The sequence below is a fragment of the Peromyscus leucopus genome, chromosome 20 (genome assembly GCF_004664715.2).
Source record: "Peromyscus leucopus breed LL Stock chromosome 20, UCI_PerLeu_2.1, whole genome shotgun sequence".
In the NCBI taxonomy this organism is placed as follows: Eukaryota; Metazoa; Chordata; class Mammalia; order Rodentia; family Cricetidae; genus Peromyscus; species Peromyscus leucopus.
This window is the reverse complement of record NC_051080.1, coordinates 34,477,762-34,492,616: the sequence shown is the minus strand read 5'-3', so window position 1 is coordinate 34,492,616 and position 14,855 is coordinate 34,477,762. Positions and strand designations below refer to the sequence as shown.

The 14,855-nt window shown below is 47.3% G+C and overlaps 1 pseudogene; it reads left to right on the top strand.

Annotated features, from left to right (window-relative positions):
* Positions 1-238: 238 nt before the first annotated feature.
* On the top strand, positions 239-14,781 carry LOC114694382 (annotated as a pseudogene).
* The last annotated feature ends 74 nt before the right edge of the window (positions 14,782-14,855 follow it).

Genomic DNA, 14,855 nt, shown 5'->3' with positions numbered 1-14,855 from the left:
TGGTCAAGCTTCCCTATGACACATCCCACTTCCTTCCAGACTACTCTATCACATAACCCAGACAACAACATACCCAACTTTCCGTCGACCCAGGTAACTCTCCTAACCCTCTGGTTCCTGCTTCCTCAAGATCACCTCTTCCCCACAAATCTCATCTCTCTTCTCACACTCTTCCTTTTCCTCTGCCCAAATGATTGTCAAACATAACCACCAACTGACCCCCCTATAATCACGAACGATGGAGATGTCCCCAGACATCAAACACTCTGAACAAATCCCAGGCTCTACCACCTCTAAGCCCAGGTATCCAGCAATCAGAGCCAACATTCAAGCAAACCATGTGCAGGGTCGCAAAAGCACCTGGAAGCAGCTGAGTTTTAATGCAGAAGGAGGGAAGGGATCGACTTTCCAGTCATTCTGCAGTGGTCATGCAATCCCGAGTCCAGTGACACCAGAGAGCACTCTGACATCCAGAACATATGCTGCAGGGGTGGGGACAGGGGAGACACTCGGCTTCCTGGAGCTAGGTCTGACTGCATAATGCAGCTTGTGCGTGTGCGTGCGTGCGTGCGTGCGTGCGTGTGTGTGTGTGTGTGTGTGTGTGTGTGTGTGTGCCAACCTCCACTTGGATACACCAGAGCCCCTGCCCTTTCCACTCACCCCCTAACAGTTGAGTAGAGCGCAGGTGAATCCCAGAAGGAAGATGGCTGCCAGCCACCTGTTCAGCCCCTGTCCCAGAATCCTGGTCAAGTCACTCTCTTCTGAAGCCTCAGTTTCCTCACAGGGTCTGACCCAGAGTAAGGGTTCAGAGACAAGTTGGCAAAAAAACCCCTGGGGTCCTCATGTTTCAAAAAAAAAAAAAAAAGCCCTTGTCCCCTTTCTGTTAAAGTCAGAGCACTCCAGAGCCAGCTTTGTGTGTCCAGCCCCAAGAACAGAGAGGCTTGGTCCCCTGTGCCCATCTCATTGTTTTCTCCAGTTCCCAATGGAGGGACACTGACAGCGGACATCTCTCTGAGGTCTCCTGGTCAAGTCTCCGGCATCCTGTGCACACACTGAGCCCCATAGGTTCTATGGTCTCCTCGGAGGAGTCCCCCATCCTGTCTTGTGCTTAGGGCAGATGGAAAGGGGGAGCGGCTCGACCCCAACCTGCCTGCAAGGTCAGCTTCATTGCTACTGTGTCTGTGACCTGAGGCAGATGCCCAACCTTGCTGAACTTAGCAACAAAATGGGTCCATAATCCTCTTTCACAGTGGCTGCTGGGGGTATGCAGGTGTGAGAGCTGAGAGATTCCCCAACTTACCAGGAGTCTTCAACAGGCAGAGTTTGGATGGAAATGGACAGTCCTTAGCTGTGTGCACACCGTGGCCAGCTGTGCATGCAGGTGATAACGGAACACAGTGTCCTGCTGATATACCCAAACCAGAAAGAGAAAGGAAAAGAGAAAGAGAAAGAGAGAGAAAGTCCCACTTCCAAGGAACTTTCCACTCATACTACATGGGAAACTTGTTGGTTGCTGGATGCTTCCCTCATCCCATGCTCCCAGCTGACCCACTCAGAGGAGTGACCTTATGCCCATCATTCTAGGTTCTTCTTGGTGGAGCCCATTTCAGAGGGGGGTCTCTGTGATCTGGAGGGAAAAGGCAGACTAGGGGACCTTCCACACTCCCTCCTGGGTTCTGTTCATGGCCCCCTTCCCCACCTGCAGCCTCAGCACCGTCCCCACCTCCTGGGTCCTGTTGATGCCGACTGTGGTGCTGCTGAGGATGAGATGCACAGCATCTGGACATCTGCTCTCCTGGGTTCTCCTTCCAGGAGCTCCTGCTTGGAATCATGATCAATCATATCCTTTCAGTGTAACAGACCCCCAAACCTTAGCATGCCTCCAGACCTTAGCACAACTGACTCCATGATGGAAGTAGCATTCAGGCCTTAAAACAGCACATAGACAGTATCACCTGACAAAATGAATACAAAGTCCTAATCCATCAAAGTCCATGGTTCTCCCAGAAGTCTATGAATGTGCTAACCTTGATTTTTAGCATCTGGAGATCTGCTCTGGGGTAACTGTTTTTGTTACCTGAAGAATGTCCACCCAGGATATGGGTTTTGTGCTTCAAGCTCACCCTGAGAAAGGCTTAGGGCTACACTTGGATTCTGAATACTGGTGCACTTGTTAGCAGACTAACAAAGACTTTCTATTGGCTTAAACCCATGTCTGAATAGTCTTCTCTGGTGGACATGCCACAACATTTCTGGAAATCCCTAGAGACACTGGGGGTCTCAGAGTGGGAAAGAGTGCATGGTCGAAGGGCTTGGAGGGGATCAGAAACCTGAGATAATCCAGATCCCCAGGATTCCCTTTGATAAATCCCTGCCTAATGCCTTGGAGGGTCTGACACCTCTACCAGAAAAGGAAACACATTAGAATATGTCACCCTGGATTACCATTTCATAATTGCTTACTACAGCTAGCACAGTAGAGACCCTGGCAACAAAAGTAGCTACCACAGTTAGTTAATCTTTCATTCTATTGGGCATGATAAATTTAATTCAGTAGTGATATACATCTCGGTTGGCTTTGAAAATTATAAATTTATAAACTCAAGTTCCAGTTGCTTTTGGGATACTATCTTACATGGACTCCAATGTACAGTATGGTTCGATAAGGAAGGGAATGGCTCAGTTGCCTTTAGCCTACTGGCTATGGGTGAGATAGGACCTCTGTTGGTCTTTTCTGTATCGAACACACAGATTGCAAGCCCAGTGCCACTTTGAGATCTTTGTCAGCAATTAACCATGCAGCTCACACACGATTGAGCCGGTATGATAATGAGTATTCAGAGACAGGTAATGCCTGGGGGGGCACTCACCAACCTAAGACAGAGCACCTGTGTGGCCTGGGCAGGCGTCTCCATGACGGGTAAGGTGACCTGCTGACGTCCCATGCAACCCAAATCAGAAGCTCATTTTTTTAATAAAAGGGGGACCTGAAGGGTCCTGGCCCCCCATTTTGGCTAACTGTTGCCTTGCTTGCGGACCTTGACCTTGATATCCTCCCAATGCTAATTCCCTGTCAGGTTCCACCCTCCTGAATGCTTAAGGGAAGTTCCTTGTCTGTGTATCCTGAATAATGTGCGTTAACAGCTTAGATGCAAGATTGTAAAACATCAGTATTGAACTTCTTCCCTCCGGGGTCCTCCCATTGTGCTGTAAGCCTGTATTTAAGACCTCCTACCCCTTTCAAGAAATGACATTCGACATTTAAAATTAAATATATATATATTTAAAATTAAACATATATATATAATTGAATGAATACTACGAATGTAATCTATGAATACCACAAATGTGATTAATATCATGAGTGTAATTTAAAAAAAAAAAGAATATCACCCTGGAGGTAAGTCTGGTTAAGGTAAGTCCTTCTGTTTAGGACAAAAGGAGAGGCCGGACATGGGCACTGACTGGTGTCAAGGATCTGTGAGACATCACCAGACCCCCCTGGGCTGCTCAGGTGTATGAACGTGTGGCAGCCACCCCTGGTTGTCTCTACTGTGTGTCTCTCTATTTGTTTCTGTCAGTTCTATTTCCCTGTATTGACCTGACCAATGGCTTTCTCTGGTGTGAGACACTCACCTCTCCCTGCTTACGACCTGTGCCCTCCTGTTAGGGACCTGAATCCGTTGGTTCTGCTAGTTCACCCAGAGAAACCCAACAACCTCTGCCTGTCCCACACCCAGAGCACTGGTTGGTTTTGTTGCTTGAATCCACTCATGGTTGGAGTGAGTCCCAGGCCCCATGGAGAGAAGGGAAGGGGCCGGGATCTTGTGTAGGAGGGCCCTGACATCTAAGCATAGTGCACACAAGGGGGAGAAATAGTTTCTCAAACCACACACTCCCTCTACCAGCCCCCTTCCTCTAAGCAGCCCCTGAGAATGGGAAAAGTTGACCTGATTGAAAAAGGAAGTTCCACACCTTCCTCTTTCATGATTTATGTGTCCTTTCCAACAAATAATCTGTGTAATTGAAAAACATAAAACCTTCAGTACTCTGAAATAAAATAGAAAATCCCCTGAACCTTGTGAGGGTGGGAATTAGTTCCTCCTGGATAGAATGGATTTTCCCTTCTGTCCCACCCTGACCAAGGGGACTTTTAAAAAATGGTTGCTGGGTCCTTTTTTTTTTTTTTAAGAATGATTAACAACAGCTACTGAAAAGATTTCCTTTGTCAGCCAGTTGGCCATCAATATTAGAAAATAATTATAAAAATCAGAAAAACATAAGGTATAAATAGGTCCCAGTTGCTGGAGGTAGCTCAAAGATGTTTAGCAACAGAGAACAGACCGAGAGATGAGACCTTTTGCATAAACTGAAAGCCACAGTCACCTTCTCTGATGATGAGACACAGTTAGACTTGCACATACCCAGCAAAATGTTAGTGTCTTGCCCTCTGCCAGAAGAATATCTCCTAGCCCAAGGATATGCTTGGACTATCTCTTGGATTTACAATTCTGGGTTATGTGGGTAGAAAGCTACCCCCAGGACTGGTCAAACAGCAACTTCTTATAATTGTTCAACTAATCAGTTCATCTACTTTCATGCTGATTAAACAATACCCTGGAAACAAAAAGGGAAGCTGTGGTCCACATTGTCAGGTTTAGAGAGACAGACATCCTGGTGCCCTGCCAGTCACCCTGAAATACACCTCTCCTGCCTGTGAAGAAACCTGGAACCTCTGGTTCTCATGAGTCTGATTCTTCCAGAGAAACAGGTGTATAGAGTCCTGAACCTAGAGGATGAATTCTTCAGCTTCCCATGGGCAGAGGTGAGTCAACCCATGTTTGCTTTTACATGGACAGACCCAGAAAGAGGTAACAGTGAGCAACTTACCTGGATCAGGTTGTCCCAAGGTTTTGAAAATTCTCCAATCCTGTTTGATGAGATATTAAGTGCTGATCTCCTGCTCTTCCATCAGAGGTTTCCTGGTACCACACTCTTACAATATATACTCTTACCAAACCTCCTCCTGGCCTCTAAAGCTAAAATAAATTATAAAAGGGCCACTGAAGGACTGCTGCAAGAGTTAAAGACCTTGGGCCACAGAATGTCTGCTAAGAAATCCCCTGACTTTGTACATTAGAGGCTACCTATCTTGGCTACGTGCTGAAGGGAGGCAAAAGAGCCTGTCTCAGAGCAGGATTGCTGCCGTCCTTCAGATCCCAGCTCCAAAGACAGAAGCAGGTTCGAGAGTCCCTAGGTGTGGACAGGTATTGCTGCCTCTGGGTACCAGAGTCTGTGGAAACAGCAAGGCCTCAGCCCAAGATGGGGAGGTCACTGACCCCCTAACCTGGACAGACACTGACCAAGAGGCATTTGAAGCTCTAAAAGCAGCTCTGACTCCAGCTCCAACCCTAGCACTTCCAGATGTCTCCAAACCTCTCCATCTGTTTGTCCACAAAACAAAAGACATACAAAAGGCTTTCTAACTCAAACTTTGGGGCCATGTAAATGCCCTGTGACAAACCCTTCCAAACAATTGGACTCTGTAGCCACAGGATGGCCCACCTGTCTAAGAGCTGTGGTGGCTACCATTAATCTAATGAAAAACAAAACAAAACAAGTTAACTCTGGGTCAGGATCTTACTCTCACAGCATCCCACACTGTTGAGGCTCATCTCCGAGGAACACAAAAATGCTGGCTGTCTAATGCTCATTTGACCCAGTACCAGGCCTAACCCTGGACCACCTTCCAGTCCAGTTTGAGAAGCCCACTGCCTTCAATCGTGCTTCCCTTTTGCCTGATTTCAACACACAGGTCCTCATCCATGACAGTCATAAGATGAAAGATGAACCAGGTACATGGGGCTGGAGCAGTTACTTTAACTGTAATGTTTTTAGCCCAAGTCAGGTATCTCCGCCCAGGGAGCAAAGGTGATTGACCTGATTCAGGTTCAGATGGGAAAAAGGAAAGTTCATCACATATACATGGACAGTCACTATGCTTTTACTACTGTGCATGTCCACAGTATGATCTGTAGAAAAAGACGGCCTCTCACATCACGGAAAAGACATCAAAACAAAGAGAACATCTTGGCTCTCCTAGAGGCTATTTGGCTCTCCCCTAGGAATACTTGTGGCCATGTTTTCTGGTTTACAGTGATTGTTGACCATGTTTCTTTTGACAAGTTCTCTGGCACTAAGTTCTCTTTCCCCTTTTATTTCCATAATTTTAGCTAGACAATCAGAGAAGATCAGTGAAATGTAGGACCATGAAAGGGTCCACATGAGCTGTAGGCTAGCAGTGACGTGGACCCTCTGCAGAGTGCAGAATAGACTGGAGTGTTCAACAGTCTTGAACAGTCTCTGGGTTGAGTAGCAGGATGGAGCTGCAGACTCACATGCTGGGGAAGTGGAGTAGGGGTCTCTAACCTTGGATCTGTCCCACCTGAACATCCTGAAGATCTGCTAAATGTCACACAGGATGGCTGTCACTTAAGATTTGAGGATGATCTAGTGGTAATTTATACCAATGGAATGTGACCTTGATGCAATGGGAAACATTAGCTGAATGAGCTCTCTGGGTAATTGTGTGGACACAAGCATCCTCTAGTGGAGGGGTCAGCAGCCAAGATGTCTGGCCACCATGGTCACCTTATCACAGTCCAAACACTAGAGAAGACATAAGACCCCAGAACAGCATTCACCTCTCTGCTGGTCTCCTTTTCTAGGGTCTGGGATCTTCCTAATGAGTGTATGACTTGGTGGCTTCTGAAGTCATCTCCCTGACCATGATAGTCAAATCTCCCATGATGCAATGCACAGAGACGAGAGTAAGCATTCTGTGTTGATGGTCATCGGTTCCTTTTTGGGAGTGATGGACAGCTACTGCTCTCAGGCCATCATAGTCTTTCCACTTGTACTCCACAAACATCTGATAACAAGTGTCAGTTTCAAGAAGGTTCCAAGTTTTAGAGCCAAGTAAAAGTATAGCATAGACATTTGGCCTATGTCCAATTGTAGAACTGCACATAAGGAGAACATAATCTAACCCGTAATATTTTGTGTCAAAGTACAGATAACTTTGCCCTCAGTTTGCTGCATGTGGGATCATCAGGAGCACCAGGCACATTTGCTGAGTGAACACAGTAGCTTTTGGATTAAACCAGACTGTGATGACCCAGAATTGACCCAGAAAATCTGGAAAGCACACCTAAGACTTTCTGTTGATTATTGCGGAAGTTGCCTACAAAGTTCAGCCAGAGAGAGGAAGTGGCCTCATGTTCAGTAGATTCCTGAGTGGGAGAGGGGACTGGTTATGAAAGTCACATCACCAGGCAGCTCGGCAGCAAGTTTTAAAGGTACCATCCAGTTTACCCCCCTGTACCCTGAGTTAGAAGACATAGAGAGATGGCAGGTGTCACTGTTAGGTCATAGCAAAGTCTTGAAATCCACTACAGCTGGCTTCTGCAACCATGTGGTGGATCACCTCAGATATACAGAATCACATCATCAAGCCAGTCCACTTCTGAGTCAATGTACAGAAGCAACAAGGAAAACAGAGACATGGACAGATGCCTGTTCTCATATAACCACACCAATTTGATTGATGACAGTCAAAGACACATCCTGGATGTCCATCGTGAGATGAACAGACCTGAGAATATGGCAGTGTGTTGAATGGAAAAAAATCTCAGCATTAAATGGGCAGCAAATTCTGACCCCCACATAACACGATGAAGCCTGGGGACATCAGCATAAATCAAATAAGCAGGACATGGAAGGACAGATGCTCCATATCTCCTTCGAGAGTCCTATGGGGAAGTCAGATCCTGCAGGGGAGGAGGCAGTGGTGTTTGCAGAGGTTATGGAGAGAAGTTATTATATAAGCGTTCAGTGTCAGTCCACAGATCAGGTGATCTGGATGGTGGAGATGTTGCTCACGTAGTTGGAATGCTACACACACACACACACACACACACACACACACACACACACACACACACACACACCACAGTGCTTACAGTGGTGGGGAAATGTGTATTTTAACACAGCTTCAAAAATCTATTTTTTTTCTTTAAAACTTTATTCTTCTCTCATACACAGCCTCTCCTCCCTCCCCTTCTCCCAGTCCCCGCCCCCATACTTTCCCTCTCCCTCAGATCTACTGCTCCTCCATTTCCCTTCAGGAAAGAGCAGGCCTCCCAGTAATATCAACCAAACAAGGCATAACAAGATGCAGTAAGACTAGGCACAAACTCTCATTTCAAGGCTGGAAGCAACCAAGTAGGAGGAAAGGGTCCCACAAGCAGGCAAAATAATCAAAGACACCCCCTCTCCCACTGTTAGGACTCCACAAAAACACCAATCTAAACAACCATAGCATGTCCGCTGAGGACCTTAGTGACCCATGCAGGCTCTGTTATTGCCGCTTCAGACTCTGGGAGCCCTTTGAGCCCTGGTTAGTTGATTCTGTGGGCTGTGTTCTCCTGTGTCCTTGACCCCTCTGGCTCCTACAATTCTTCCTCTCCCTCTTCTGCAGGGTCTCATGAGCTCTGCCTAATGTTTGGGTGTGGGTCTCTGCATCTGTTCGCATCAGCTGCTGGGAAAGTCTCTCTGATGACAATGGGGGTAGACACTGGTCCTGTGAGTATAGCAGACTGTCCTTAGGAATCAGCTCACTGACTTTGTGTGTGTGTGTGTGTGTGTGTGTGTGTGTGTGTGTGTGTGTGTGTGTATGTGTGTGTGTGTGTGCGTGTCAGTCCTGTTTGGTTCTACCCTAAGCCTTGTAGCCTCCAGTTCCTGCCCATCCAGGCAGTGTTGGGCATGGGCTCCCTCTTGTGGCTTGGGCCTCAAGTTAGACCAGTCATTGGTTGGCCACACCCACCAACTCTGAGCTGCCATTGCCTCACTGCATTTTGCCAGCAGGACAGGCTGTGGGTCAAAGGTTTGTGGCTGGATTGGTGTCCCAGTCCCTCCACTGGGAGCCTTGACTGGTTACAGAAGATGGCAAGTTCAGGCTGCATGTTCTCCATTACTAGGAGTCCCTCCTAAGTTTACCCTCATAGGTTCCAGGAAGTTTCCACTGGTTTCCACTCTGCCACTTAAATGCCCACTTATTCCAGCCACTTCTTCTAGTACTCTCTCCCTTCACCCCTCTCTCCCCACATGTTCCCCACTCCTTTTCCATTCCCACTTGTCCCCAAATCCACCCACAAATCTATTCCATTTTCCCTTCCCAGGGAGATCTATGCTTCACTCCCAGAGCCCTCCTTGGTACTTAGCCTCTCTGGGCCTATGGATTGTCGTGGGATTATCCTTTATTTAACAGCTAATATCCACTTATAAGTGAGTACATATCATGTTTGTCTTTCTGGGTCTAGGTTGTCTTGCTTAGGATGATTTTTTCTCGAGTTCCATCATTTGCCTGTAAATTTCATGATGTCATATTTTCTAACATCTGAGTTATATTTCATTGTGAAAATACACCACATTTGCCTTATTCATTCTTGGGTTGAGGGACATTTAGGTTGTTTCCAGTTTCTGGTTATTAGGAATAAAGCTATTATGAATATAGTTTAGCAAGTCTTACATTTTTCAAAATCTAAACTTCTCTGTTAAAAATGTAGCTAAAAGAGTCTGGAGAGATGGCTCAGAGGTTAAGAGATCAACAAGGCTGTCACTCACCATTGCTGCTCTTGTCAATAACCAGGGTTCAATTCCTAGAACCCACACAACAGCTTACAACCATCCTTAACTCCAGTTCCAGAGGATCCAGCACCCTCTTCTGGCCTCCTTAGATGCAAGGCATGCATTCAGTGCATGCACAGATATGCAGGCAAAACACTCACACACATAAAATATGAATAATAAACAGATTTTTGAAAGAAACATTGGCAATGTTTGACTTTAGAAAATTCATAGGAGGAGAAAGCATGGTCCTGCCCAGCACCATGAGAGACTGAGCAGGACAAGGACGCCCATACACATGCTGGGGCAGTCTGCCCCAGGCTCTGAAGAGAAAACACAGTCCTGTTCAGTGCCTTGCAGTGCTGGGTATCGGGCATTATTATGAGAAACAATGAATGGAGTGGTATGGTAGAGAGAGAGAGAGAGAGAGAGAGAGAGAGAGAGAGAGAGAGAGAGAGAGAGAGAGATCTTTATGTGTGAGAGACAGACAGAAAGAGAGAGACACAGAGAAAGAGAGACAGAGAGAGAATGTTTCATTTCCTATGGACAGAAACTTATCTGAAGAGGTAAGGAGTATGCTGAGGTGAGTAGCTTGATTGCCATCCAGGGCCATGGCCAGAGGATAGGGCTGTACAGAGTTGGCCCTGCCCCTTACTGTCTGCACCCCTAGGAAAAACTTGTCCTGCCTCCTACTGGCTGAAGTAAGTACTCAGGAGAAAGGGTCCTACATCTCACCCGGGGAGCATGATAGAGCTGACCCTGTGAGCCTCTCCTCTGCCATGTGATAGCATGCATGAGGGAAAGTTGCCGTCCTCCCCTCATGCTACCTGCAGCAGGTGGGGGAGCTGCCCAACCCCTCACCAGCTGCAGCACTTTTGAGAATGGTCCCTGCACTTTGGCTGGGCAGCACAGTAGAGTTGACCCTGTAGACAGGGGAATGAGTGAGCCAGTCCTGAGGGCATGAGATTGGGATAGCTGTTACTGCCTACTCATATGGGGTGTGTCAGGGGTCTAGGGAACACAGTAGGGCTGGCGCTGGTGGTATAGGTGTGAGAGAGCTGATCTGAGGGCATGTAAGCAGGAGAACTGTCCCTGTCCCTTGCTTCTTGCTGCATAGGGTGAGTTAGCCGGGGCAACCCTGGAGAGCTCACCCTGGTCCTAAGGATGGGGGAGAGCTGGCAGGCTGACCAATCTTTCAACTACCCAGGCCCAGAACTGTGGCTTGAGTTCACCCACTCCAACATTCACTCCATCTATGATTTGCTTGAGCACTTGAAGGTGTTGTTCCTGCAGACCCAAAGCTTCAAGATCTCCATGACACAGGGCAACAACAGGATATTCAAGAGGAGTCCCAGTGGGGGCCCAGCATCAATAGTGTAGCAGAAACCAGAGGCATCAAACCAGACCAATGACTCTTTACAATGAACACTCGCAAGTAAAGATATATGGATAAAAGGGTAAAATGTGTGAATCTGTGCCACACTACAGCTTCCATAAAGAGAGCTATCTATCGGTCTATCTATCTATCTATCTATCTATCTATCTGTCTGTCTGTCTGTCTGTCTGTCTGTCTGTCTGTCTGTCTATCTATCTATCTATCTATCTTTCTTCTCTTAAATTTTATTTTAGTTCATTTTGGGGGGAGGTTGCAAAGGCAGAGTGTGGATACGAAGGGATGGGAAGATGAACGGGATTGAGATGCATGAGGGGAAAGACACAAAGAATAAGTTAAAAAAAATAGAAAAAGAAATTTATAGATGCTTCAGAGACAGACCTGGTATGTAAACATCTACTTCCTTGATTGCAAATGTGAAAATTACAATTAAGAGCGTTACTGCTGAGGTTATATCCAGGTGTGACTCCTGTTTCCTTTTTTGTTCTAAACCAGTCTAACTCTCCAACGGGAGAGAAATCCTCAACTGTCAAGGGTTCTGAGAATGTGATTTTCATCCCTGCATTTCCCCTGAAGCCTAAGATGAGTCATGACACTTTAAATACCGTAAAATCATTGCCCAATTCCCAGCTGGCCTTGAGGACAGTGGACATAGTGTGGGTGGTCTGGCTGGGTCCCCCATGAGCAACTGCTAATGATGTCAACCACGCACATGTTTCTGAAGCCCTTTGCCTTGTCTAATGGGGCGGTAACATTGCCTGAAATGTGTGTGTCAATCATTCATCCCCAGCATGATGACCCAGGAATTGCTTCACCCGATCCTAGCTATCCACGTTCTGAGAACTCCAAATTGGTACCTGAGTTTTCTGGGGAGATATGAAAACTGTCTCTTTACACCAGTTCAGGGAAGGAACTGGTGACAGACCAAAGGAATGGTCCTACCTGAGCCCAGCTTAGTAACTAGGTTTATTCCGGTTACTCACAGGAGTACATTTAAGGGGCTGCTTAAAGGAGAGCGGGGAACACAAAGACAGCTGCCTCGCAGGACAGTCACACCAGCATGGGTGACAGCTCACAAAAGCGGTGCATCTGGAGGTCACTGCACAGGTTTTGGGTGGACCGACAGAAAGCTTCATTCAGAAATGATAGCTCCACAGCACTCAGCCCCTTCCCCCAGCTCTTACGTTCTTTGTTCCCTCCACGCTCCATAATGTCCCCTGAGCTTTGAAGGGGAGTAATATAAATGTGTGACGACTCACTGCTGTTCACGGTGGTGCACAGCTCCACTTTGCCACAGCCATGGTCACTTGCTATAGGGAGCTTGACTGGGTATCAGCCTCTAATGGATACTGCCCAGTACCTGATTTTTCCTTCATACTGTCCAAGGCTGGAAAATCCATCTACAGGTGTGAACACAAATGTTTAGAAGACAACTTGACAGGAGCATCTCATCTGATTATCAGAATGGGAGATTTATCCCTCCCCGAGGCAGTTCCATGTTGGGCATCTCTCTTTTCCCTGGAAAGGGCCATCTAAGGATGTTCTCAGAAGACTCCTCAGAAAGTCCAGCTGGACTTCATCTCCCGTGTTAAAGATGAAATGGAGAACATGCCAACGTCTTTGCCCTCTTCTCCACCACTCCTCCTCACTCCCTCACCCAGAGTCAGTCCCTCTGTGTATGGCTGTACATGCCAACATGGCTGGATACAACAGGCATCTCTGGGCAGCATGAAATCTTTCTTATAAGGGTAATGAAACCCATGAGAAAATCAAGCCATCAGTTAATCAGAACGACAGTCTGAAGGGCCATTCTGGTCCTGTGTGCAAATTGGCAGGGACACCATGAGAAAGACCGTCCTTATGCTCTCCTAGGGCTTAAGAAGCAAACAAGAAGGGGCTGGAGAGATGGCTCAGTGGTTAAGAGCACCGACTGTTCTTCCAGAGGTCCTGAGTTCAATTCCCAGCAACCACATGGTGGCTCACAACCACTTGTAATGAGATCTGGTGCCCTCTTCTGGCCTGCAGGGACACATGCAGGCAGAATACTGTATACATAATAAATAAATAAATCTAAAAAAAAAAAAAAAGAAGCAAACAAGAAGTCATCTTGTGTAAGAATGATGCTGTCCAGCTGTTTTTCTTGGCCCCTCTACAGCTGAGCCGCACGCACATCTGCACACAGATCCCTGAGCTCAGTCAATCCATGGGAAGGAGCAGGCCTGAGCTCAGCCCAGCCTGACAGAACTGAGTGTCCCTGGGTAACCTAGCTGTACCGCAGGTTGTAGAGTCTGGAGGAAATGGGTCTCTGGAGAGTGAGAAGTCTACACAGGAACACAGCAGAGGACTTGCTCTCTGACCCCTTGAGAGAAAAGGTCAGGATAAAGAGAAGTCAGGGAGCCCAGGGAGCAGCTGGCTAACACACCAGAGGCTGAGTGTGTCCAGGGATCCCGCTTGGCTTGACTGAAGCCATCTTGAGTCACACCCATGAGGAAGGTCAGGAATAACTCTGACCTGCTTCCCCTGTAGAGTTCCCGCAATTTCAGTGACTCCTGGGACTTTACAACTGTGCCCCAGTGCTGTGAACGTTAGAAATATGTCTGGCATCCTTGCTGTCAGCTGAGACAAGAGCAGGCACATTCCATCTCTGATAAATGTCATCATTATCCTCCCTCTGGACTGAGAGGCAGGGCCACCAGGCTTCCTGCTGCCCTTGTCCCTGGTGTGGTCCATGGCTCCCTACTGAAAAAATACAAGTGAAACTTTGCATTCTCTCCTCTTCCCACAATATGGTAGCCTCACCACAGAAGAAGGAGGAGGAGGAGGAGGAGGAGGAGGAGGAGGAGGAGAAGAAGAAGAAGAAGAAGAAGAAGAAGAAGAAGAAGAAGAAAAAGAAAAAGAAGAAGAAGAAAAGGGGGAAGACCAGGTTCCTAACAGACTTTCTGGCTGAGAATGGGGCCACGGGAGCTGGTGAAGGAAGCACCTTTGACCCCAAACCAGTCAACTGGACTGATGAAACAGATGCTCTGGCAGAGATGTGCCCATACACTAGCATAGCAATGACAAGGATGTGTATTGGGCTCCTCTGATTGGCCGTTCCACCCTGTTCACCGCTCCATACCCTGCTTGGGAACCCAATGTCAACTGGAGCAGTCTTTCCAAATTGTTACTCTTGGCTGTTTCCAAGAGGAATCTGCCCTATGATGGTGGGACAGAAAACCTCCTAAGGAATTCTCCAGAGGACTAAACATGTGTGCAGCACACTTACATCATGAACCTAGCTATCCAGACAGGTTGAAAGGCTTTGGCTGTGGTGACTTAGAGGACCTGGGTTCCCTGCTCAGTGCCCTCAGTCTCAGTGAGAAGTCTCTAGGAAACAGAAGGCCTGGAGGTGTTTTGCTGATCAATCATAGGATAAAGACAGGATGACTGTTCTTTCAATCCCAGTAGAAACCAAGATTCTGACAAAACAGATGCAGACGACAGGACCAGGACCAGCACAGACAGCTTTGATAACCATCCACCTAGGAGAGGCAAAGATCATTTTGGAGACAAGTATTGATATGATTAAGATTAAGACCAGTACTGGAATGGGCTTTGGGTACTAGGATATGCATTTGGGTGTACTAGAATGGGCCTTGGGGTACTAGAATGGGCATTGGGTACTAGGATGGGCATTGAGCACTAGGATGGGCCTTGGGGTACTAGGATGGGCATTGGGTATTAGCATGGGCATTGGGGCACTAGGATGGGCATTGGGCACTAGGATGGGTATTGG